The 23,601-nt window shown below is 37.4% G+C and overlaps 1 long non-coding RNA gene across 1 annotated transcript; it reads left to right on the top strand.

Moving 5' to 3' along the window:
• Positions 1-1,395: 1,395 nt before the first annotated feature.
• On the top strand, positions 1,396-14,408 carry LOC129046645 (uncharacterized). Its single transcript, XR_008508283.1, has 3 exons — positions 1,396-1,468; positions 8,768-8,844; positions 14,019-14,408. It is a non-coding gene; the product is annotated as an uncharacterized LOC129046645 (long non-coding RNA).
• The last annotated feature ends 9,193 nt before the right edge of the window (positions 14,409-23,601 follow it).

The raw sequence follows: 23,601 nt of genomic DNA, 5'->3' as shown, positions 1-23,601 counted from the left end.
TACATGCATCTTCCCCTGGCAACAGGTTTTTCTTCTGCTGATGGCACAGTCTCCAGTGAAATCTGTCTCACAGTAATGAGAGGAAAACTCTGAAAACCTCAGCAACTCATGCCTCGCTTGGTGGATAGTTTTGCTGCTCTGTGCTTTCAAAACACAGTAAAATAATAATTATCCCTTGCTGCTCTCTTTGTGGTTCTTAAAACATACTGCCTTCATTTAGGGAAAATGGCATTGGTTGAACCCAAAACACAGCAAGTTAGTGTCAGAGGCAGTATTAGAGCTTGGGAGCTCTGGCTTTTGACCTCATACTCAGTCCATCAGGCCATTTAGCTTCCTTAGGAAGCAGAAGACTACCACTTATAAAGTGTATATATAAAGAAATGTATCAAGATCTTCAAGAGGGGGAACAGCAAAATTCTCCAAGAAACAAAAACATCTCTCTTGTAGTGGTGAGAGTCAAATATCCAGGCACATCTACACAGGGTTGCATTCACTATGGAGTTGATAAATGATGATATTGCCAGTTAGCGTTTTTTAAACCAAACTTTTCATTAAGGTTTTGGCTGCATTTTCTCTGCATTTCTGTGCCTGTTTTTGCATATTCTTATGAAAAGTTGTGCCACATTTTTATGCAGCTATATGCAAAATACTACTGAATGACCTGGGGCCATCTGACAGGTGCCATATTTATGACAACACAATATTTCTAATATCACATATTACAGAGAGGGAGTGCTCCAAATATCACAAGTGGGTGTCCTTCAAAGCAAGGAATAAAATACATGCTAGCTTTTTTATACAATAATGCAGTCTGTTAGCTTGTGTTGCTTACTGAATTTTGCCAGGATTGTGATAACAGAAAAGAGAAATAACAACAACAACAACAACAAAAAACAAAACAAAACCAACAAAAAACACCCCCTAAAGCCTCGTTTTACTGCAGCCTTATGTATGAAATTTTAAACCCACTACAGTAAGTAAACATGATTTTGAATCTTCCATGATGCACATACATCAGTCTGTTTCTGAAAGCAAAGAGGAAAAAGGAAAGTCAGATGAAAGCAGCAGATCACATAGGTTGTAAGCTATTTTTTGCTTTAAGCAGCTTCTTAATTTCCCTGGTAGCATATTCTTCTGATAGAGAAGAATAAACTAAATTAATGTATGATAGCAAAAGCCCTAAAATACTTAGTACAAGCTGCTTGTAGAGGACTCAAGTGTTAGCAGAGCAGCATTTCTAAGCCTGTACATTTACGGGCAGCGGCGTGATCTTCCTTGTGATGACAAATTAGCCTTTAAAAGTCACACGATCAAAAGCATGTCACTGAAACCTGGGCAAAGGTCAACAGTCTCTGAGTGGGAATCCTGCCGTGTTCCTGAAAGCATGAGATCATTTTCTCCATGATTGTGCTGTAGCATGGGCTGTTTGAAAGGATTATCCACTGCTGATGGGGGTGTGTGACTGTAGGTGAGTGCATTGTGCATGATAGAAGACTTGAGTGTTGCAAACCATGCATGGATTAAACGTCAGAAGCATTCAATTTAATGCTTTTATTTCTTGGGGGCTGTGTTCTTAATCTTGGTAACAGTGGCCAGCTGCAGTTCTGCAGAGAGAAGCATTATAGATATAGGAGAAAAATAAAACAGCACAAGTGCTTTTCCCCTGCTCTCTTCCCTGGAGATAGTTTTGTATCCTGGAACAGCTGAAAGGCCAGACTTTAAGAACATGGACATGCACTATGTTTTGTGGAATGTGCATGTGCTCTTCCTATGTATCACTGGGCAGGAGAGGGATGTTTTGCTCTTTCATCTGTGCATAACTTGTCACCACTTAAATACGAATTGCAAACATTTTTAGAGACAAATGCATGCCCAAAAGGATTTCCCATCCTTCAAGTAGCTTGTTGTTAATTGACCCAAGTTCACTCTTTCAATTGACAGCAATTTTCTTTTTCTGCTTTGTGAAAGGTAGATGGTACACACCATCACAAAGCATATTAGTAATTCAGAACAAATGGTTTTATAAAAATCCAAATAATTAAATAGTATTTGATTGCGTGTCTGCTTGTAACTTGACAAAGTATATGTTTGCAAATTGGCTATAATGGTTTAGGTTACAACAGAGGGCAAAGATAAGTTCTTCACATTAAATTTCAGCTCTGGATGTTGAAATTATTATTATTATTATTATTGTCTTATATGACATCAAATCACAGGTGTAATTGAAATTGTTCAGCCTGAAAAAGAGAAGTCTTAGTGGTGACTTAATTGTGGTTTTCCAGCACCTAAAGAGAACCCACAAGAAAGATGGAGGGAGACTGCTTACAATAGAATGCAGTGTCAGGAGAAGAGGGAGTGGATTAAAACTGAGAGATAGGTTTAGTTCAAATATTAGGAAGGAATTCTTTGAGGATGGTGAGACTCTGGCACAGATTGCCAGAGAAGTTGTGGATGCCCCATCCCTGGAACTTTTCAAGGCTGAGTTGGACAAGGCTTTGAGCAAGGTCTTGTGGAAGGTGTCCCTGCCCATAGCAGGGGGTTGGAACTGGGTGATCTTTAAGGTCCCTTTGAAGCCAAATGTTCTATGATTCTATACTTTTAGATAGTTACATATGCATATGTTCATATGTCTCTTTGTGCTGGTATTTTAAAACACCCAGAATTGTTGCTAAATGTAAAGACTCAGATGCCTCTGCATGGATTTTAATCATTGGATGCCTGTTTCCTGTGTGGTTTGTTATGTTCATTCTTGGTCTAAATCCTACCACATATTAGCATGGTTTGGGCGCTATAAAGGGATGCATATTTCAGCCACAATTGTTGGTCTGTGGTGCCCCTTTCTCTCCACTGTCTTTTGATTGAGGGCTGAGTGGTATCATCAAGGAGGGCTGGAAGCAATGTGGTGAAACAAATTCGGCCATTTCAGAGGAGCAGAGTCTCCAGTTGAGTGGGCATTGCCCCTGTACATCTGTGCCTTCCAAGACACCCTTACTTGAACACCATAAATGCAGCAGTGTCATCCCCTGTTGATTTGCCAAGGCTGGGATACAGCAATATCACCTCTCTGCTCCCAGCAGAACCTCTACGTTTTTCCTCTAAAATTCTTGATTTCTCTCCTAAGTACTGATGAAACAGCACAGATGGTGGTGTTTGGATACAATGTTTCAAATTGTGTCTATTTCTTAAGAACACAGTCTTGTAGTTGCATCCTTTGATCTCTTGTTTTGATTTTTTCCCCAGCAATTATAACTGTCCTGTGAGGGTGTATAAACACTAAACCAGGTTTTTATTCAATGGCCCAAAGAGAGAAATTGGCCCTTCCAATTAGTGTTTTTGCCATGTATCGAGGGAGGAGAGCAAATAACCTTAACCCCTCTTTATCAAACATTTATTGATGATTGCCTGAGGAGAGCAGAGTTAGAGAATCATAGCACACCCTGAGTTGAAGGGATCCACAAGGTTCACCAAATCCTGTCTCCACACAGAACAGCCTAAACATTTAGTCATATATCTAAAAGCATTGTCCAAATCATTCTGGAATACTCTCTGACCTGGGTCCATGACAACTCTTCTTCTGAGCTTGTTCCACTGCTTGAAAAACCCTCTCAATGAAGAACTTGTTTCCAACACCCAATCTGACCTTCCCTGACACAGCTTTCAGCCACCCTGCTGCATCTTACCACCAGAAATCTAAAAGAGATCAGCACCTTCTTCTCCACCCTTCCATTGCAGAGGAGGTCACCCTTCAGTAACCTTTTCTCTAAGCTGAACAACCTTAATGTCCTCATCTGCTTATAACGCAAACCCTCTAGTTCTTCCAACATCTTTGTTAGCCTCCTGTGGACATGTTCTAATGTTTTTATATACTTTTATGTATTGAAGCCTCAAACTCTATTCGACGTGAGGCTGAGTCTAATAGGATAATCACTATTTTTGTCCACTTAGCTGTACTGTGCTTAATGCACCTCGTGATATGGTTGGCACTTTTGATCTCCAAGACCTATTTTTTACTAATATTGAGTTTGCCATCAACCAAAATCCCCAGATCCTTTTCTGCAGGGCTGTGCTCCAGCCTTCTGTTCCCCAGTCTACACATATGTCCCGGGTTACACCACCCAAGGTACTGAATCTGGCACTTGTCCTTTTAAAGTCCATACATCCTGGGACATCTATCAAGATGTCTCTAAAAGATCTCTCTAATCTTGAGGAAATCAATGGATCCTTCCAATCAAACATTGTTGGGAAACCTACTTAGTGTGCACCCCACTCCTGTGTCCAGATCATTGATAGAAACAATGAAGAGAAGCAGCCCTAAAACTGAGACCTGGCAAACACCACCAGTGACTGATTTCCCCCCTGATGCTTCCCCATTTACCACAACTCTCTGAGGCTGATCCTTCAGACAACCATTGGATTATGTATGTGTCTAGCTGCATGATGGACATTTTGTCCAGGAGTACTGTGAGAGACAGAACCAAAGATTTTTTATAAAAACCAAACAACCCCACTCTCTCATTTTCCCTCTTCCCCTTGTCCACAGGAAAAGAGATCACACCGAAAGGAGATTTCAGTGCATTTCTGTGGCGTGTCTCTGCTTCAACTGGACTGGACTGTTTGACTTGATATACTCTCTTTCTGGAGTATTTCAGCACAGTGTGTAGTACAGTATATACAAACATATATATATATACACAGGAGCCTTCTGCTTCCTGCTGACATGCTTTTGTTAAAACTTGGTAGAGACTGTGTCCATTTGTTGCTGAGTTCATACATTTTACACTTCAGAGGTACAGTGATTTCAGTAGTTTAATAGCTTAAAGAGCTAGAGACAGTAATCAGGACTGACTAATGACAGAAGGCCAGTACAAGCACTCATTGGAGTTGTGTCAGAAAAATTGGAAAGCTTATGTGGGTGTGAAAATACAACCTCTGAACTCAGTGAGTCAGATCTCCTCACAATTAAACCCAGAGCCCTGTTCTGAAAATGTTCCCTTGCCACATTTGCAAGTACAGCATATTTGTGTAACAGTGTGATGGGTTTGCTAGGCAAGGTTTTAGGCAGCAAGGTACTAGTGAGGGATGGCTTCTGTGGTAAAAAACTAGAAGCTTCCCCTGTGCCTGACAGAACCAATGCCAGCTGGCTCCAAGATGAACACATTGCTGGCCAAGCCCTTCAGCAACAGCAATAGTGCCTGTGGGGTAATGCATTTCAAAAGGGGGGGAAAATGCTGTGTGTCATGAGCAAGCAAAGTGAAAAATATGTGAGAGAAACATCCCTGCAGATGCCAAGGTCAGTGAAGAAAAAGGGGAAGAGGTGCTAGAGATGCCAGAGAAGGCATTCTCCTGTGCTCTGTGGTAAGACCATAGTGAAGAAGGCTCCTCCCCTGCAGGTCCACAGTAGAGGATCCCACTTTGGAGCCAATGGATACCCAAAGGGGGCTGTGAGCCAGTGGGAAGCACAAGCAGGTGCAGGTTTGCTGGCAGGTATAAAGTAAACTCCAAACAGGGCAGATTTTGAGCAGCAGAGTTGTATGTATGTGTGACTGTTTACTGAGACTGTAAGTTAGAAGAAATCAGGAGTTGCTAGGGAGGTATGGGATACTCAGCAAAAGAAATTGGATGGGCATTTGGCTGTGGTCCCTTCCCTTACTCTGATGGGAATTTTGAAAGGTACATGATGCAGGGTCCTGGGAAAATTTTTGTATGAAGGGCTTGATGTATGTTGTATACTAACCCAGATGAAGCTCAGTGATTGCTGGACTGTTTGGATAAAAAGGGAAAGGCAGCCACCCTGGGTGATAAGGATGGAAAGGTAGAACTCTGAATGGGAAAAAGAGTCCTCTGAGTCCAGACCTCAGTGTAACTGTCTTACTGCCCTTGCTTAAAGTTGCTCTGGCCAGGAAAAAGACTGAACGTGAAAGAAACTAAGTAGAATGTTTGAACAGTTCTCATCCTGACTGTTGCTAACGTCTCTTTTACTAAACTTTTACTCTGGATGCACATGTCCATATCCTCTAGCTGTGTTCTGTGAGAGCATTGTAACTCCCATTGTAACTCACATTGTCATTCATTTGTCATGACACAAAAACTCCAGAGGTCAATGTATTTGCTCTTGCTTTATTTTCTTTATGTATTTTGAAGTGCAGTAGGATCTCACTTACAATGTTCTAAGTATAATAATCTCTGTGGACTCTATGTATCTGATATCTTCACCGCTTACTAGCAAAAACCCCATTTTAACTCTACAATAGTAAACTGGTACATGGTCCCTTAGTTCTTAAAGAGGGACTGAAAGGGTTAAATACTTCATGAAGAGGTAGTAATATTTGCACTTCCAAAAGGTCTTCCTGACCTATCTTATGCCACACTGATGAGATTGTCTGGTGAAGAGAGGTCAGCATTATCAGCAGGCCCTTTTTTTTTTTTTTGCATGGATATTGAATGATACATGATATTTCAGTTCTGCAATGCACAGAGGTTAATTTGCACAGGGGACTTTCTGCTTGAAAACAACGTGAGGAATGTGTAGGCATCACAAATAATTTCTCTATGAGAGAGTGATTTTTTTGTTTATTTCTCATTTTTTTGCAGTTGGGTAATATGTTGACAGAAATTTTAGAACTTTATATGATCTTACAATATGTTTTACATTGGCATGGCAGCTGTGATTGATCTTAAGTTATTTTAACAGACATTTCAGGCCAAACATAAAGATATTTTCTTCCCTTTCCCATTATGCTGCTTTAGTTTTTTCTCAGTGTATTTAACCTGTAGAAATGTTTATGTATTTTAACAGGTGTCTGCAAAAAAAGTCTTAATAAATGATTTCTGTCTCAGTAAATAACTGTTTCAATGTTGGTTCCTTTGTGACTTAAAAACAAGTGTTTATTTAGAAAGGCCTCCAGAAAGGATACATTTTGGGATTTATTATATGTCACAGATTAAATTATTTCTTGTTTATTCCCTTCACCTAAAAATTCATAATTAATAGTTCAAATTATATTTACTTTAGTAGTTAAATTTGATTCTTTACTTAATTTTAGCAGTAATTTCAAGTCATCATAGTGAGATTTAGCCTTAGTACTCTCTGAACACAACCCATAAATCAGGTTAAATGTTTGAGTCAGGGAACTTTAAAGCTGCTTTTAAATCCCAAACACTGGCAAAAATTACATTTTATCTAGGGCAGCAGTAGCTTGTCACCCACCGATAATTAATGACACCAGAGCAACAGCTTTAAACAACCACATACCAGGAATTTTTAAAGGCATTTCCATATTAATAGCCAGAGATTTAAGATTTGTAAGTTGTTGGTTTTTTGGGTTTTTTTTCCCTAGAAAGAATAGTATGCTTTATCTTTGCTTTATATTTTTCTAAACTATTGGAATTAGATACCAATACAGCCGGATGGAACGTGCCTGGGCTCGTCTGGCCCTTGCTGCTTGACCAGAGGCGGCAGCTGAGGTTGTTTCACCTCAGAGACACCTTTGGCTGCTGGATGCTGCAGCTGGGCACTGGGGACAAGTCCAGGCCTGCAGGAGCTCAGGTTTACCTCTGGTGGAGAGGCTTCAAGGCAAGGTGAAGGAAAAGGAGTCGGTTCTGCTGGAGGGTTTCGATCCAGAGCTTTATTCCTGGCCCACAGGCCTCTGAACGCAGCAACAGCTCCAGCAGAACCACGAACCGCGGGGTTGCTGTGTCTCTGAACCCCAGGGAGAGGGGGAGGGATGGGGTAGGGGTCCCACCAACCAGGTAAGGGAGGGGAAGTCTCAGGGGACAAATGACAACTGGATGGCCCAATGTCCCCAGGGCTGAGAGGCATCTTTTGAACTCTGCCAATCACACGGTGCCCTTGCTGGAATGCTGAGATTGACAGACAGCACTTAGCAGGGGCAAGGGAGGGGAAGGGAGAGGTTGGCACACCTGGGGAAAGAACCGGGATACTGAGACAGGCTATTACATCACACTGCAACACTAAACCAAAACATTTTGCAGCCATTTTCCATACAATGTTTCTGTAGTGGATTCTTTCTTCCTGGAAGTAAAGTGTAGCACTTGTCTTTATGAGATTGTATATTAGATTTTTAGGCCAGTTCTCCATTTTTTTCAGCATAATTCTGAATTCTAATTCCATCCTTTAATGCACTTGCTGGCTGAAAGAATTACCTTCTAGCTCAGGGTCCTCCTTCAAGCTTATAAAAGTACTGCCTATTCTCATTCAGCTCATTAACAGAAACATAAATAGAGAGCATCTTACACCCTTTGGCTTTGTGTTCAAACAAGAGCAAGCAAAGAAAATGTCATTCCACCAAATCCTCCTGTTGTACAAAATGGATATCAAGATGCAAATCACTACTGTGTGAGCAGTAGTCCTGAGTCATCTGCTATCCATGCCTGCATGCTATTGAAACAAGCTGCTGTCGGACCAGGGCCCGGCTGTTGTGTGGTCTCTGTCTACAGGAGGTAATTGTTTTTATCCATGCTGACTAGTAGCCTTAAAGATAATACACAAATGCAATTCAGAAGTTAGTGTGAGCTGTGGACCACACCCAACAGGCATTTTATGGGATGTAGCTCTTTTGGTGGTGAAATTTTCCCTGTATGTGTTGCTAGTCATGTCATGTCACTTCCCCATGGGGTTACTGTCAGAGCCCTGGTCTTTAAGTTTTTATCCTTGCTGGCTCTTTTCAAAGAAAGTGCTAGGCTCCAGATGGGGCTAGAAATAGCTGCTTGGAAGAGACCAAATGCTAAAAATTTTGTTTCCTTTCAGGCTGGAGTCATAAGAAAATGCAAAAGCAACTGGTGTGAGAGCCTAATGGCACATAAAGCTGTCAATATCCTTCCTTTGTAAGTAATAGAGAAGCTTTCATTCACATCAGATCAGTTACACAATTGAATGAAAACTATAGATATGAAGTCATGTGCTTTGAGGCTTTTTTCACCCTGAAGTGGAGCTATCATCCTGCAAATGTCACATGTGACACAAGGCTCTTCATTAAATTGGGAAGAACAGCTTCATATCTGAACTCTGTAATGTGCAGTCTTTGAAAAGGATAATCACTGTACCTGAGTGGGGACTGGCTTTTAAATAGAACCTATAAACTATGGGCTTCAGTGGCACTGTGTGACATCAGTTCATACTGGCTGAACATCATGAAGCATTGAACCTTAATTGCAACATATTTTTCGTGTTAGTATTTTCTCACAATTTATGCAAAAGAATTAAATATATTGCTGGTTCTAATTTCTAATGAACCTCTGAATGTTGAAAGTGTTTTCTGTGATGGAAATACCTTTCTATCTAAGGGGAAAAAAAAGTGGAAAAGGTATTGCACAGTAGGTTTTACCATGTTTACTAAGACCAGTTCTATTTATCTGCATTTTAGGACATCACAAGTTAATATTTAGGTGTTACTGTTTAAGACAGTATTTGAGTGTTACATATGAAATCCATATTCTCTGACTTGAAAATATCTCCTCAAAACATGAAATATACTGTTAATATCCTCTTTCTTTCCACACAATTAAAATAATTCTTTTGGTCCTGCAAAGGCAGCACATTTTGTGCAAAGTTCACAGACTTCAAGACCTCAACCAAAACTGAGAACTAATTAGCTTAAGGAGAAACATTTTTGCCTGTAATACCACAGGACTTATAAAATACCCCTCATTCTCAAGATTTTAGTAAGATTAGGTTAGCATCCTAGTGTTTTATACTTTAAATTATTTTTGGTAAAAGTCATGTTAAGTTTTTGATAAATATGCAGAGCTAACTACGTATAGCTCAGATCTGTTTGGAAGCACCCATGTAAATTGTCCCTCAGTCAGCTCTCTGCCCTCAAGGCACTTTGAGGGTTTCTGTCTGTCTTTGCATAGTCTACAGAACATCAGTATTCAGTTTGAAGATTTAGGTCATTGTTTCCATTACCCATTGCCATCTGATTGTGTTTGCTAACTGCTAAGGGAGACCTCTTTGGTTCTTTTCTGTCGGGGTTCTGTTTTGGGTCAGCCTTGGCAGGCAGTTGGGCCCCTCACAGCTGCTCAGTCATTTTGCTCTCCAGCAGGATGGGAAGGGAAGGAGAAGGGTAACAGTGAGAAAATTTACCAGCTGAGACAAAGACAGATTAATAGGCAAAAATGAAACTTCTCACCAAAGCAAAGCAGAACAATAGAATAATTCACCACTTTTTGATTCTTGATACATTTTTTGGTTTGGTTTGGTTTTGTGGGAGCTTATTTGTTTGTTTTTGTGGCTTTTTTTTTTTGTTAAGGTATGATTTGTTTAATTTTTATGTTCCATGACATGAAAGCAAGTACTCTTAAAACCTGTCTGTAATTAGTTTCATAAACATTTGTATCATGTCATAAAAGTCATTAAGATTAATTTAATAATTTTTGGTCTTAGTTAACTTTTTAGGTATAAACCCTACATAATTGTAAATATTCATTGTAGGATACATTGATTTAAATAGACTGGAAAATGGAGCATATTAAAAATCCTGTTTACTACATCTCCTAAAATTTTTCTACCTTTCCAGTTTCAATTTTTGCTCATGATTAAGCTAAGTGTTAAGATTAATATTAACTTTGAACACTCCCAGTTCGCTACAAGCATTTGAAAGGATCCTTTCTGTGATTATGGGATTTATTTTCCATTAATATCCAGTTGTTTCTTCCTATTAAATGCTAATGCACATAGAACATTTGGGAAGCTATTATAATCTGGTAAGATGTAAAGACTCTGTTATAGTCCCTCATTAGCCTGCTAATAACTCTACTTTGTCAAGCAGAAACTTGGTTTCTCTACTAGCAGAAACTAAGTTTAACAGCCTCACAGTGTTTTCTATAGAATCTCCCTAGCAGAATGAGTTTCCCCTTCAATCACTCTAAAACCATATTTTACTGCTTTTAAAATTCCTTATCAGTATTTTTTTTAATTTCCTAAGTCATTCAGGATAATACTCTACTATAAGTAGATAATTTATAATTCAAAAGTAACTTTAAAAGATACATAAAATACAAGACATTTATTTGCCAAAAAGAGCTTCATTTATATAAGTGCAAGAAACCCCTGTAAACTGTCTACCCTTGGGAAGAACATCCCATTCCAGACTACAGAGCAATTCATCAAAAACTGAAAATGCTCTTAGCAGATTCTGTCTTACATAGTTTCAGATGACGTCTCCTTTCATAATTTTAAATCATCCCCCACCATACTAATCATATATTCAGAAATAAACTGACATATACCCAAAAAACTGAAATGGAACTAACCAGAGCCAGCCCAATGCACACACTCTTCCCAGTTACTACAAATAAGACTCCCTAAAACAAAAGCATTTAAATCTATAGGTCCTAGACTTGTTCAACCCAATCTGTGGTGTACTTCATTTGGTGGAACAAATGTCCTTGTGAATGGAACATGGGTGCAATTAAATGAGTGCTGTGTGCTAAAATGAGCTCACTCAGGCAATTTGTAAAGGATGGAAATAGCCACTTAACAGTAGGACAATATTTTTCATTCTGTTTCTGACTGCTCATTCCCGATCCCCTAAGGAGCCCTATAGACTACCTTCAAAAGATGAACCCACAGACCAATATTCTTAACTCTACTTGCAGCTAAAAAGAGTTGACCCAATGAAGACATTGGTTTAATGACCTATACAGTTTTTCAGCTAACCTGTCCCTCTGATACTGATGCTAAAACCTCTTTTCTGCCTTTGTTTCATATGAGCTAACAGCTTCTTACCTTTCTGGTTTTGATCAAGTCATTTATTTGATTAACACAATTTCATTTCACTGGGAACAGCTACTCTTTTTTTTTTTTTTTTCACTTTTCAGATCTGATGAACAATGAGGCACTCTTGAGTCCAAAAGTTTGGGTCTCTGTTTTCCTCTGTGTTTGTTGTCCCAATAGATGATATTTATTCTTCCCAGAACTACTTTCAAGAGAAACACTAATTTCTTGATAACAAAATGGGAAAGAAACAGCCATAAATAACTGAAGGATCCCATTTTCCGAGGGCTCAGACTGTTTCTTTCTGCTAAAGGAAAGAAAATAGAAAGGTTTATTCTTGAGTCAGGTTATTTTGCTGTGACTTCTTGCTTACTTGACCTAATCAGAATGCCTAGTGGCAAGCACTGTCAGCTGAGGCAGTAAGTTAAACAGCTGAAACCTTCACTGCCTGGCAGTGCTTTATCCTCAGTAGGGGCTTCTGGTTTCACAGGCCTGGAGGGTAAGTTCCAGCACTTGAAAAACAGTTCAATAGAATCTCTGGAGGCAACAAGTTAATGACCAAAGATTTTAATGGTCTACAACAATTGATGAGTGTAAATTTAAGCTCTGTGGAGCTTATCTGAGAGAAACTGATGGAAAGATACTATGTGAAGGTGGCTGTTCAAGAGATAATGTCCATTAGGTATTGCACTATGTTTGAACTTGAAGAGTAAAGCAAGGCTGTAAAATCACAGACAGTGTTCCTCTGGATGCAGCCAAGAATAGGAAATATTTATGGACTGCTTAGGTAGCTTTAGATCAAATGATGCTGAAGTGCATTTTTCAAATGGTTGCTGAAGGTGAGTTTGTCCCAGTGAAAATTTCAGACCAGCAATGTTAATCATTTTTGTGTGTCCCAGCTGCAGAGTCCTTTCTGAAACGTACTGAAAGATAGTGATGAATTCATGAGTTATAATGCTGTGTTGGGTTTGTTTCTCACAGAAGCCATTCCTGTAACTTTTTCCTGCTAATAAAGTTTGGCCATGCAAACCCAGTACAAATACCTGCAGATGTGAGCTGAAATCCACTTTATTGCATTACTGTCAATAGGAAACAAAAGAGAGTGTAAAAACTGCCAGCATGTATGTCTCTCTTGCTAAAACTATTGTTAAAGGGTTAACCCAGACTGTGGTAGCTTGTCTAACTCCTCTACTTACTCCCTTTGCAAATGAGGTTTAGTCACATACCTAAATTTTCTGCTTTGAAGTGTAGAGTGTAAAATAAGGCTGTCCGTTCAATAGCTTTCCAAATTCTCTTTGGTTTAGCTGTGCCAGATCGTTACATGGCAATATTGTTTATCAGAGAAACCTATTATTACAGTATTTGAGGTACTATTGTGGGCAGAGGCTTTTCCTTCCCTTCCTCTGAAAGACAAAAAGCTTTAGTGGACTGAATGTGCTACTGTTGCTGCACTTGTTGGAGTAATTTTTTGTTAAAGACACCAATATGAAGATATACAAAACAAAGAGGGAGGAAAAGTAAAGGGAGAAAATTATTTCTATCTTCCTGAAATTGAATGATACTTGCAGCTTTCCTCCTGCAGATTTACAATCTTACACCCTGCTCTTTGCCATGCTGGCAAGGTCAAACCTGGAATGAGACATTTTTTCCAGCTGCCTCTCCGGTCACAATCTCACAGCAATGACGGGAAATGCACATTTAGGGATATCTAAACCAGGTATTTGTTGTAAAAGGAAAAATATCAAGGACAAAATGTAAAAGAAAGAAATGAGTTTCACTGGACTTAGTTGTCTTTTTTTTTTTTTTTTAAAGTTCATCTCTAGGAGTTAGAACACTCATCTAATGCTGTCATAATGGATTTCAAGAGACAGCATTCCTAGTTGCCATGATAATAAAGCTTCTTTAGGGCCAGTTATTCTCTGTTCTAATTATAAATTAATGTCTCTAGCAAAGTATTTTAAGGGAATTTTCCCATTCTCTCTGGTTTTCCACAGGGTTAGTTTGTTAGTTTCATTTCAAACAGCACTAAAAGCGCTACTAGGTGGATCTGGCAATGTCTGTGCCCATTTATTTAATTTTAAAATATGATTGAAACATAGCTGTTGAAAAAATTAGAAAACCTTGGTTTTGGTCTAGTCCAGCATCTCTGCCTGTAACTGCCACTGTCTTTCATAAGCAATTTACATGGAAGTTTAAACTGACCAGCTTTGCATATTCATAAATAAAAGTTGTTGAGCATGAGTGATCCCAATTAACTTTCATACATTCTTTTTGTTTTCCCCAGGTGAAGCTATTTGCAAATTCAAATTCCTTCCCTGGTAACATGGTAGCATCCACAGTGCAGAAAAGAATAAGGGCAGTGTTCTGGAAACAATTGCTCAGCACAGCCTCTGGAAAGGGAAATCCAACCACAATGAACTGCTGGAATTCTCTGAAGGTGCCTCTAAGCACAAGAAGAAATGACAATCATTTGGCTTTTATTTTTTAAAAATTTTCCTGAAAATTATGAAGAATAAATAAAGTGAATGCAGAACTGTCATTTTTAAAATATATCAATAATTAATCTACTGTGAATCAGGGACACTTTTTGAAACAACGGGAGATCAGTTTCAGCTAAACAAAAGGAAGGTCATGTTAAAAACATACAGTAAAATAAAGCTTGCTTAATTTTGTTATTTCCTAAATGGTAAATAGTCCTTTTTTTTTCCTCTCTCCTCCCTGTATAAAGAATTTGCAAGTCTAGGCAAGTCTGTTTGGCAGCAAGTGTTCAGTCATGCTTGTAATGATAGTTCTAATCACAATTCATGAGGCATCGTGCATTCAGGTATGATTCATCCAACAAGAAAATATTCTGAAAAGAAGTAAAAATAAATTAAATGGGGTCTGGTATTCTAAAGGTTGAAGAAATCAATAGACTTGGGGTCATTTCACTTCTATTCACAGCAGAGTTATTAGAGGAAACACACATGGAGCTTTGGGAGACAGCCCATCAAGGGGGCAGAGGAATTGAAACAGTTGAAGCAGGGACCTTTGATGCCATGTAACAGATTTTTCTATATTATGACTGTCTGTTCATGCTCACCCTGCTTCCTCCTCCTGGCCCTGGATGCTTCATTAGGTATTAATAAGTCAGGAACCAATGGTAGCAGAGATTGCACCGCTTGTGTACTGTACTGTCACAAAATCCTGTTTTGTAAGATTATCAACCATTTGAAGTGAGGAGATTGTACTTTGTTTAGTGTTCAGTAGGATATGCTCTCACTCCTGCCTGGCCTATAGGTAAGAGGTAGGGTGGTTATTCAAATTGAATATTTGGCTTTCCCAGTAATTCCTAAAAACCGCACAATTTGAAAGACAACAGCACATTGATCACTGAACATCAGATATGTAATGCAGCTTCATGTGTTTATTAAATGCACAAATATACATGCTCTTGAGAAAGGTAACATCAACTTCCCTCTCTGTCTGGGATATTTAACTTCACGTGTTGTGCTGGAGCTACTTCTGTTTCCCTTTACTAACAATAATATAGCAATGTGCAGATGGATAGCTTGAAAGTCTCACACACAAAAACATCGAAAAATCTTTTAGTGCCTGTAGAATGTTCCTTCTGTCCTTCGTTCTGTACTGATGATAAGAGAAATTATGTTTGAGTTCTAGTTTTGCAGAATATCCCTTGTGCTGCTTGGTCCATTGCTTTCCCTGCTGGAACTCCTTCAGGCCATTTAAATAATGTTCTTAAAAGAAGAGAGAACAAACTTAAGGAGCACAGTATTTCACACCTGACAAAAAATTTGGCTTTTTAGTTCATGTTGGAACAATACTGTTAGAAAAATATTGTGCCTTCTCCATTTTGGTATGCTTAATAATTAGTATCCTGTATAATATACCTCGCTGACAGCCAATAGATTTGCTAAGTCAATAAAGGAAATGAAAATTCTTCAATTTTTTTCCTGCTTCCAAAAAGAGGGTGATCCTGTTAGTTTAACTTTTTCATAGTACCTGGCATTTTCTTTTTTTCTTTTACCATATCTCTGTATGAGCATTAAAAAAATAGTTAGGAGGCTCACATATACTAATGCACATTTTTTTGTAAAAAACAGCAAAGCAAGATACTTCAATACAAAGCTGTGTTTTGCTTGAAGATTGAAATCCTTTTGTAATGATAGTAGTTAGATTTCCAGAAAAACATCAAAGTAATTGTAAAATAACACATCTTTACTTACTTGTTTTAAAATGATGCCTTCTAAACAACATAATATCATAATATCTTTCAGGAAGATATTTCCCTAATATCTATAAAACCAGTGGACTGGAAGATATTTTTCTTGACTATATTAAAAATTGTATATGTGTAAACAATAGCCTAATTTCACACACCAAAAAAAAAAAAAAAAAAGGTCAGGGACATACAAAGTTATTGAGCTGTTAATTACAGAACATCTCAAAAGCAAGGTCCCACCTGTTTCCCTCTTCATTTTCCTAATTTGCTTCACCCAAAATAGCAAAAATAGACAAACTTATTCCTGGTACAATGGTACAATTACACTGAATGTCACACTAAAATCAGAAAGAATTAGTTTGACTGTATATTAATAGACTAAACTCCAAAAATCTCTTCTGAAGGAAAAATACAACCAGCTTCACGTTATATTAGAAGTACAATACATTCTTTCTTAATCTTAAAAAAAATTCTTAATTTCTTAGTCTTAAAAAAACCCCCACATCTTGGGCATATATAAACATTTTTAGCTGTTTTCTTCTTCAATCTCAATGTGTAACTTTTATCACTGACACCTTTTCAGAGGGAAAACTTTTCCAACACATCACAGCATCAAAATACCGTTCAAAATGTTGCATTTAACTAACAGCTTTGGGGTACTCTATAAAGAGTAGTTTAATACCTACTTTGTTCTCTGCATATAGGGACAAGTATCATTCATCTGGGTAAGCTCTATTAGACCACAGACTTGTCTTGAAGAAGAATTTTAGAAAATTCCATATTTGAAGTCAGAACAGTTATATATGTAGAAACTTTGGTACTACAAAGAAATCCTATGTCTAAAATGACTTAGTTTGAACAACAACAACAAAAAAATAAAGGTAGTATATTTAATTGGAGTATTTTTCCTGGGACAAGACAAGTCTCCCAATATATGGTTTCATAAGTAAAAATATTTATTTGCTATAGAATTGGAATTCTCTTAGAAGACTCATCAGAAGTGTCTTCTGAGGCTTATGGGCAAAACATATTTTGTTGAGAGACTGACAACCTATTCTGTGTCAGTCTACTTAGCTTTCATTGAATTATGAAGATGAGAAGGCTGTCTCAAAACTAGACAGGTGTCTGTCAAGAACTTAGTCTCCATCAAAATATGCTAACAGGCATCTCAAAAATAAGATTCTAGCAGGCTTGGGGAAGGAGAAATAAGAAAATATAATTATCCTCTATTATCTTTGATTTTCTTTTAGTCAAGAGGGTTAAATTTATCCGACCTAGCTGAAGGCAATTAATGAGAACCTGACTGCCAAAACTTCATTGGAATCACTGAAGAAATAGAGTGATTTTAAAGAGACTGATTTACATCTGAAGTCAACTCAGTTTTAGGGGTTTTTTTTTGATGTATTTGCCACTTATGGATGAAAACTGCAGAGGGTCTCAAGGTTTCTCTGGATTTAAAAGCAGGATGAGATTATTTTCTCCCTGCATATTAAGACACGCTTTCAATGGGGCATGACTTGCCCTTCAGGTTTCCCTTCAGAAGGCAGGAAGCATTATGGAGGGAGATTCCTGGCTTTGTGGGAGAAGAAAGGTGATGTGACCCTGCTGACAGCACTCTGTCCAGGGGAGTTTCTTTATGTCCCAGAGTATGAGCTTGGGTATGGTCCTGTGCTGCTCTCAGCTGAAATGTTGAGTAGTGCTTGTGGTTTGGCCTTTGGATTATCCACCAGCAACTATGCAGGAAACAGGACTAGATCATACAAATCCAACAGATTTTAAGATTCACTGGAGAGAGTTGTAGTTCTGAAGTATTGCACAATTGATTCAATATATATCAACTTAAAAAATAGTACCTGGAAAAAAAATCTGACCCTCTGTACTGAAGATGTGAGGAGCATTGATTCCTTTGCCTAGTTGGAGTTGACTGGTGACACTGGAGACAGACAATTTGCAGTATCTATCCTGGTTGCTGCTAGTCCAGACCTGGGGGCCCGGGTCACACCTTGGTCCTGTGTCTTATCTGCTGATTCCTATGTCCACCCTAAAGCAGGTCAGATGTGATGACATTGCTCATATTTAAGTAATACAAATGTGCCCAAGTGTCTGGTCTGCTGAATATATTGACTATAATTGCCTTTGACTTTAACTGAATCTTAATCACCTACTCTACCTGTATATAACTGTATTTCTTGCTGAATGCTGAATCCAATTTGTTGTACTGAACAAAAGATAAATAATTCTGTGTAAGCTAATTAAGAGCACCATAAGCAGGCTGGTAAACAGTCTGTTGACAGACGGGTTGGACAAACTGAATTTTCCATACACCTGGCCTTCCTGAATTGAAACAAAGACATCCCCTTTTCTGATTAGAAGGGGACACTTGGAAAGAAAGGCTGGGATTGATAATGCAGCAAGATTTTTAAAAGATCCACAATATTACATATTGTATATTTTTTTGTATTGTCTTTATAGTCTAAAAAAATTTATATTATCAAAAGTCAACATAAATTCGATGATTTTTAACATTTATACTGATTTTTAATAATTAATATTTCAACAGGTATTCTTAACAGAATAGTTGGACTGTGATGTTGAGATCTTTATTTCAGACATCTTCATTTATCAGGCTTTATTTAAAAGACTCCATGGACAAAATTATTTTAATATGAATGATCAAAAAACTACTGTATTTTAGCAATATTTATGAAGACATTAATAATGCAACCTTTCTTTCCTTTCTCAGTATACATGAAGGAATTTTAAGGTCTACTCAGTTTCATACAAGAGGAGAAAAAAACCATGACAATAAAGACCAAATCTTCACTGTTTCTAGTCTAATTTATTTTTTTATGAATTCAAATGATGTGTGAAATCGAATACAGACTGTCTTGAAAAGGTGAAGTTATGAACTATGACTATGCAAGCAGAAAAAGCAACCAGCTTCCAAAGAATTTTCAGGGAAATATCTGAAATATCAATCTGTTTTCCTTGCAAAATCAGGATTGGCCTTTGAATAGGTTGTAGATTTGTAGATTCCTAGAAACTGTGGGGAGAAGTAAAGCTTAATGGTCTGATAAAAGTTCACGTTGTAACTATTGAAAACTTTTCTGTTATTTATCCTTACTCCTTTGAAATACCTTTCATGGAAGAAGCCCTCTATAAATGAGCAGGAATCCATAGAGATAATGGGATCTGCCTCCATGGAAAAGTTCACAAACCAGGGTCACTGATGCTTATTAAAGTTTACTGGAAGAGTGCTATTAACTAAATCAATATTCACTCTTCATTAATACAATGTGCACCTCTACAGCAACTGTTTGTCTCTGGGAGTATTGATTTGTGACCACTCGACCCCTCATTTTTCCTGTGTTTCTCTATGATAGGAATATTTATGCCTCTCACTTAGTCCATTGCTTTGTAGTTAGAAAAACACAAATACAGTGAAAGATGGATGGTTTGGTGGCTACAAGACACACGCTATCACCTTTTCCCACTCAGTCAGGAGTTCCCTGTAATGCTTACTGCTGGTTATAAACAGGAATCTCAGTCTCCCTGAAAATCATTGTTGGGAACACTTCAGCAATTTTATAAATCAAATAAGTTTCATTAGGAGATGAAACAGTAGCTTACATTCCAAGCATTCATATTGTTGGTAAAGCTGTCATCCCTGGTTTGTTGTAAACATCGATTACTGAAGATAATGGGCAGGTTATATGCATTGTGTTCAGTTACAGGTACCATGAGCTCTCCTCCTTTCACCATTTGATCTTCTCAATGCATTGAGGTAATTCAAACCAGGCTCTCTGTGCGTGCATGTTTGTGCAAGAGAGGGAGAAGGGATGAATGGACCATAAGAGTGTTGTCAAAGAATTGTCAAGGTTTTTATGGAAGAAAAGAAAAACAAGCCATGTTGTATAGGGGTACAATCCTTGTGTAGTCTTCATACCCTAACAAGCCTTAAATTTCCAAAGGTAGAGGTAAAAGAAAGAAAAAAAAAAACCACTTTTTTTTTTTTTTTAGGCCATACTCATTTATGCCAGTATGTGTTTTGAACAAATGTGGGAATGGTTAGGGGTGGATGGATTATGAGCACTCTATTAAGAAACAACACAGCACGGCGTGTCTTCTAGCAAAACCAGCTTCAGCTGTGCTGCGTGTAGTTGTCAAAAGCTGTCAAAGAGTAAGGTGTAAGGAAGGGAAATGTGCATGTTGGGCTCTCTTACAGCTTCCTTGAGCTCTGTGTGATATACAATTTTTGACAAGCCTGTTTAAAAAGGGCTGGTTTTGGACATACTCTCTTAGAGAAAGCAGATGTACAGGTACCCCTCAGCATAGGCCGACTAGGAAAAAGTGAAGAAAGATGGCAAAACCTGTTACTTGGGGGATGCATTCCAGATAGACATACAGAGTTGAAAGTGCACCTTGCTCTGAGGCTAGCTCTGGCTAGCACAAATATTCAGTGCAGATATAAGCAAAGTCATAAGAAAAATGTGACAGCCAATGATACAAATATTAATATTTTGCTTGTTGTGTTTACCATTTCATTTTTTGAAGTTTTGAGTTGTTTTGGGGGTTTCTTGGCTGTTTAATTCTGAACTGATCTAAGATAAATATGGCCACATTCTCTCTTTCTTATTGGAACAATGTGGTTGATATGACCTGTATGACAAATTTAGACTATCTTTAATGAAAGAGGATAGGAAGGATGGCCTTAATGTGCAACAATAGAAAGTGATGACATCCCTTTTATTTTCAAGACTGCACATGCTGCTGAATATTGAGGACTTTATGAATCTGCTTGCGTTATATATCTCTGTGCAGTAGATATTGAAAGTGCATTGGAATCTTAATTTTATTTCTTCTAATCTTGAGGACTTCTGCTGTGCTTTTGTTTTCTCTAAAATGAATTCGACTACTTCTGTGGAGTTTTTTATCATGGCTGATAAAAGTGTTTTCATACTGAAGAATAAATGAATCTGGGATTTGTGTGTATGGAAGAAATATTCTGGGTTTGCAATAAAAACACTCCTCATAAAAGTTTTGTTATCACTGTTGACATGCTGAGGAATCTTTTGGAAGCTCCAATCTTCTAAAGTTTTTTTTGCCTAAGTAACATGAGATATGTTTATAAAAAAAGTTGTTCAGGTTTTAAAATTTTAGGTAAAACTGGAAGCATAATGAAAAAAATGCATGTTTATTTCCAGATAAGTTGAGGTGAACTTTGATGGAAGCTGAGAGACAACAGCTGGACAAATAAATCACCCTTCTCTCTCAACATGTGAATATGTGACCAAGGGTAGACTAGCGTTCTTACATTACAGTCTACTCACTCTGAAGACATGGTCTAAACACCTTTAAAACCTTTCTCAGAGGTAAATGCCTCTACCAAGCTACTGAAGAGAGATCTATTGTAAGGCTCCCATTAGCCTTATTTAGTGTTATGGTTAAATTCCCACAAGTGACTTAGAAAACTTACTCTGCAAAACTGAATTATTTTGAGTTGTCTAACCATGAGAAGAACTATGCACCAAGGAATTCTGCAAACATAATAATTAGAGCATTAATTTACTTGTCTCCTTGAACCAATAAATTGTTTCCTATTTGCACATACATGATTTGCTATACACTCATTCTTCCACTGATTCTTTTTCCCTGAATTATTAAGCATTTATCTTCCAACATTCAAACCCCCAATTATAATGCTAAATTGATTTAAAGGACTTTTATGCATCTATTTATTTCTGTTTAAAGCTCCCTGTTGAAAAACAAAACAAACATTTTACTATAGTCCGAAAAACAGCAGTGGCAAAAAACCATGTATCTATGGTTTGTTTCTACAAGGTACAGAGTTTCCACACGTTTTTCCTTCTAACCTTCTTCAGCTGAATTTTTTGCTTGTACGTTGCTAATGTGTTGCTGAAAAGAAAAAAAATGTGTTTGGAAGACTGGAAGATGCTTATCACCTTAATACTTCATGCCCATAATTCAAAAATTTTCCAAGCATACCTGGACACTTCTCTATTTGTTCACAACTCAGCAGAAACAGAAATCCTATGTTGGAAGACCAATCCAATAAAAAGGAATTTCTGTACTTTAAGTTCCAAAAACACCAGGAAATTAATTTTTTTTAATGTAAAATCTTTTGCCTTGCAGTTTATCATAACTTTCAAGACTTGAAGAGTTTGTATTAATCTGCTTATCTGTTTATACACAGATTTATTTTGAAATTATTTTCTTCTTTGTTAACTCTTTGAATAACACAAATTCTAGGAGTCAATTTGCTATATATTTCTGTGAATGGGGAGCAAAGTACTTTATTATCTATTTTACCAGATTTAAACTGATGCATGAATATAGTTAGCAGCTGCTTAAAAACTGTTGTTTTTTAAAAAAGCTATAATTCAATTAATCCCTCAACATTTGCCCTACTTGAATTTTTCAAGCAAAAGTTAACCACAAAATTGGTTTTGAGGCTTGTAGCAAAATATTTTACTGCTTTTCTGTTGATATAATTTTTCTAGGGCATGTATTCCTGTTCAGAAAAGGAAATAACAATTGCTGGTTCAATGACACCTGAAACTTGCAGTCTTAGCTCAGATCTATTTATTTAAAAAATAAACCCCTTCTATTGCACTTTGTGCTTCGTGGCCTAGTTTCATCACAAAAGGTAAAAAAAATGGCTTTAGCAGACTTTAAATGAAAATGTATTCCTTAGCAAAAATGAAAGAATCTGGATACCAACAGCGCAATATAGTTTAGAAATTAAATGATTTTACTTGTGCAGAACAAGGATAATTGCATTTTTTATTGATTTTTCTTAATCAGATCAGCATACTGTTTCAGCCACTAATGAATGGCACTCCAATTAAAAAATATGTAATAGAATAAAGTCACCCAAACTATGATTATGACAATAGTACCGTCACTGATAAACTCAGTGTTTCTTAAATATAAACTTTTCCCCAAATGCTAATAGAATACTATATAGGTTATCTTCTTATTTTATCCAGTCAGAAGAGGAATTTCAGTGACAAACAAAACCAAAATATTTCATTGATGAAAACAGAAGGGAGCATGTTGAGAGAAAACAAGGGTATGATCCTCGAGAGTTTGTTTTAATTTCATGAAAATGTAATTTATTGTAAACTTTACAGGGTAATAGGTTTTAATTTCTATCTTTAAGCAGATTTTTTATGCACTTTAAACATAAATTTTTTTTACATTGAGTTTTTTCTTTATAACTAAACTTGTAGTTCTTTTGGACAGCAAAGAAAACAAAGACAAAAATATTGAGTCAGTGACACCTTGGAGTATTTTAAAGACAAAAATGAATGTAGTAGTGAACATATAACTGGGTAATTTGAATATCTAAAGAAAAGTTTATGTCATTCATGTGCAGAGTTGTAGTTTTGAGTTTAAAAAAATCTCTATTTCCTTTTAAGGTTTGTATGAGCTTTGGAAAAATCAGGACAGGTTCCTTGGAATAATTTGAAACAAACTTCAGAAATCACTGCATCCTTTTTTGCTATCACACTGTATGTTGTGAGCTTCATGCAAAAATAGAATGAAGAAAAGCAGAAATCCTATAAATTGGTTCAGCCCCTGCAAGCTGCAACTTCAATCAGGGAAGTCTGGCTGATGGGTA

Source organism: Molothrus ater, chromosome 3 (assembly GCF_012460135.2).
Source record: "Molothrus ater isolate BHLD 08-10-18 breed brown headed cowbird chromosome 3, BPBGC_Mater_1.1, whole genome shotgun sequence".
In the NCBI taxonomy this organism is placed as follows: Eukaryota; Metazoa; Chordata; class Aves; order Passeriformes; family Icteridae; genus Molothrus; species Molothrus ater.
Note: the sequence above shows the minus strand (reverse complement) of the source record. Positions and strands in the feature narration are given on the sequence as shown.